Genomic DNA, 4,145 nt, shown 5'->3' on the forward strand with positions numbered 1-4,145 from the left:
CAGGAAAGAGATTTACTTCAGATGTCTAGTGACTTGACTGCTTTTTTATAAAAAAAAAAAGCCAGTGAAAAATATTAAAATTTCATTATCCGACATGATTTTCATAAGTTTGTATGGTAGCTTTAAAAAAAAACCCAAAAAAACAATTACTCCTTTGCTTAACCAAGATTCCCCCAAAATGAGTGTTTTATGACCTAAAGAATTATTGTGGTAATGTTGATGCACAACCAACATGTCCACAGGAAAATATAAAGCTAGAGGCAACTTTCCATTACAGGGAAAACATTCAGTAATTTCAACTGTCATCTTTTTAGGGAAGAATAATTGAAGTTACAGGTGGTTACAGGACTTTTTGCAAAAACAGAATTTAAAAGAAATTGTATCCACATGTCTGCCGTATTTGGAAGTCCCCTAGGAGCACGTGGGAAGTGGCAAGTAAGTATTGCAATAGTAAATGTTACAACAAAGGAACAGCGTATCGTCTTTTTCCTGTGCCAGTTCCAGACGAGTTTTGGAGATCAAGAAAATATAGTGTAACTTCAACCTTGGGATGTGCAAGCTTCCAAAACAAGACTTGTTAAGGAAGAGCAGGTTATGTCACTAAAAGAAACAACAAACAAACAAACAACAAAGCCAACCACCCACCAGAAGTGTTTAATAAAAAAAACCCCCGAACTTATAACAAATTCACTTTTCTGTGTTTGAGATCATTACTGAGAGAAATGTTAGGTATGGCAAGTACTGGGTGTTGGGTTGGTTTTTGTGTCCAGTGAGCTGACTAAAGTTTAAGATAAAATTGTTGAATGGCTATTTGTTTTCATTGAAGCCCAGTAATGTGGTTTGCTTTTGTGTGTGGTTTGTTTCAAAGGTATGGGGGAAAAGCGTTTTCTTGTAAATTGTGATTCTTTTGACAAAATAGAATAATGGCTTATTTAGTAGTCTGATAAATACTTAATACTGTTGTTTTTTGTTTTTTTTTTTTTAAATTACCATCTTGAGTCATGGCTTTTTTTAAAAAACAAACAAACAAACAAACTTGAGTATGTGTAGGATTAGTTAGTAGTTCACAGAGGCTTTACCACCAAAAAGAGGTAGTAACACTAACCAAGGCTTGATGCAGTAGGCACTACCCTTTCTCCCTTTCCTGTGGAACTGTGGCATATGTGATCATTCTATCATTCAGCTTCAGAATAGCTAATTAATTTCAACCAAATCTGGCAAATCTCCAAGAGTGGCTACATTTTTAGATTATTTTTTTTTTTTAAGTGTGCAGGTGAAAGAGAAGAATGGAGAAGAAAACTGCATTCTGTACTGATATCCAGTAATCCAGATAAGGGAGAGACATTTATACGTTTCCAGGCATGAGACCAACTTCAATTAGAGCTTGTACCTTAGACACAGGGGCAATTAAGCACAGGCATAAATTCATAGGAAAGCAGTCTTCATTAGTTCCTGTGTTCCTGCAACTGTGCTTTGGAATACGTGCCCAGTAGGAAGGTAAGTAGAAGCAGAAGACCTCCAGTAACCCTTTCAGATGAGTTTATATAGAGAGACCCTGATTGGTTTTGGGGTTGGGTTTTTTTTTCTGGTTCATGTGAGATTTGCTGCAAAAGCAAAAATGCTGCTCATGAGAATGGTGCCCTGGCCTGCTGCAGTGAGTACAGTCATACTGAAAGACCATGTTTAAATCATAAAAAAAAAAAATCACATTAAGTCCTCTATTTGCCTTGAGGTTAGTTTAAGGCAAAGTGGGAGAGCAATAAAGACTCTGGAACATGACCTCATTTGAGAAAATACGAGCCTTTTAAAGAAAGTTTGTCAAGAAAGACCTTATATGTGAGCTCAGACCTCTGAATTCTTAAGCCTGTGAGACAAACACTGCTCTTCCAGCTTAAGGTATGAGTTACACAGGGCATAAACATCGCTAAGCTGAACTAGGTTCCAGTTCTCTTATATGAATCCTACTGTTGACGCTTGACACAAGCAAAAAAGTGACAAAAACCTGTGCAAATAATCAGTTTATTTTGTGTAATTTCTGTTAACTTCTCCAAATGTTAGGCCATAAATCCAATGCATATATTTAAACAACTCCATGTTAATTTTTTTCGTAGATTTTGTCAGAGCATGTATGAAACAGAACCGACCTTTCTAGAAAGGCCTGCTGTAGAAACAAAACAAAAATTGGTTACAAAACAGCTGACCACGTTAGGTTAGTAACTCGGGAAAGCGCGGGGAAAGCAGGGTGATGGGTGTTGGGGGCTTTCTGAGGGGTCTGCTGGAGGGGAGGAGGACAGCAGGGTGGCGTGGGTATTGCATTAACTCGCTGTGCCTGTAAAGAAGGGTGAATTGTCCCCTATACCAGTGTTACGGGGTTGCCCAGAGAATGTGTAGTTTTGGCCAGTGGTGGTCAAAATCTAGAAAACCTAATTTTTGCTCAAGTTATTAAAACATTCGGGTGGTGCTGCTGGTGAGATTGCCACTTTCATGTGCTGCATTGGACATGATCCTTCCAGGTCTGTCCCTTCCGCACCAGCTACCTTCACACGCCTATCCTGCGTCTATTCCTTAGGGATAATCCCCAGCATATGGCAGGGGTCGGTCCCGGTGCAATACTCCTGGTTGTCCCTGGTTGACTTGAGCAGACGGAAGAATCCTCAACATCTTAGAGTTGCTCTTCCACTTAAGCCACAGTGCGTGGTGGGAAGGGAAAGGGGGCGGGGGGGAATATTGGGTCCGCTCCTCCCCTTCACGCTGCCACCAGTCCCCCGCTTAGACACCGTGCAGCAGATGGACCGTGGGGGCAGGGGTGTCACCCCTCAGCCATTCGGGGAGGCACCCTCCTCTCCGACACAGCCCCTGCAGCCTGTCAAAAAGGATTCATTAACACTTCTCGCGGCGGCAGCGCTCGCTCCCCGTCTGTGCTCCGTGACCCCCGGCAGCCAGGTCAGAGCACAGCTGTGGACCAGAAATGGGGGGCGGCGGAGCGGTGGCCTGGAGGGACGATCCCCTCGCCTCCAGCCATGGATCCTGCCGGGGTCACCTACGGCTTTTCTGTGCCACTCTGCCCTTCGTCCCTTCTGTAGGGTCAGGGGCCCTGCACGCTCCTACCCCTCCGCCAGAGCCACCAGGGCACACGGGGGTTATGATCTGCTGGGTCTGGGGGGGCGGGTGTGTGTCATAAAACCATCAGTTTTCTTTAGCTGAACAACCACAAAAAGCAACTGATCTTTCATCAAAGTTGCGGTTTATCTCTGCTGGACAACTGCAAAGTGTTCCTGTAGTATTTATTAGACCGACAGATAATCTGTGTGCGAGTTCGGTCTGCGCTCGCATTCAGCAGGGGAAGAACCTGCCCGTGCTAACGTGCTTCGTTTCTGCCCAGTTTGGCCGTCCGAGGGATTAACCTACACCCATCTCTGAGCAGCTTTTTGGGGGGTCACCCGCAGCAGGGCTCCGCAACGCCTCAAAAATCAATCTTGACAAATACTTGAATGTCGGATTTTGAAATCCGGTTTGCACAAACGCTTGTGCCAATATAACTGGATTACGCAAATGCCCGTGGAAAGCAAATAGAAGAGGTTTCAGAGTGGTCAAAACCACCTCATCTTTAAAAAAAAGGAAAAAAAAATGAAGTGAATATTAATGGAACGATTGTGCAATGTTTGATGTTGCTTTATCGCTGGTTGAGGGACGTGTGTGCCGTGTTTCCCAACCGCCCTGGAAGCGGGAGTTGTAGGAATGCTGCTGTACGGAGCCCTCCTACTGAAATTTGGCGATTTCGGTCAGAAACTGCGAGTTTAAACCCTAAAAAAAAAAATGAAGGAGTGGTCAAACCTTAACCTTTAAAAAAAAGGAAAAAAAAATGAAGTGAATATTAATGGAACGATTGTGCAATGTTTGATGTTGCTTTATCGCTGGTTGAGGGACGTGTGTGCCGTGTTTCCCAACCGCCCTGGAAGCGGGAGTTGTAGGAATGCTGCTGTACGGAGCCCTCCTACTGAAATTTGGCGATTTCGGTCAGAAACTGCGAGTTTAAACCCTAAAAAAAAAAATGAAGGTGGGGAGGACGGACGGACGACGACACGGGACGAACTTGGTGCCGGGCTTGGCTCAGGGCGGGCCGGTGGTTTCACGGCCTTCCCACC

The sequence above is a fragment of the Charadrius vociferus genome, unplaced genomic scaffold (genome assembly GCF_000708025.1).
Source record: "Charadrius vociferus isolate BGI_N301 unplaced genomic scaffold, ASM70802v2 scaffold428, whole genome shotgun sequence".
NCBI lineage: Eukaryota > Metazoa > Chordata > Aves > Charadriiformes > Charadriidae > Charadrius > Charadrius vociferus.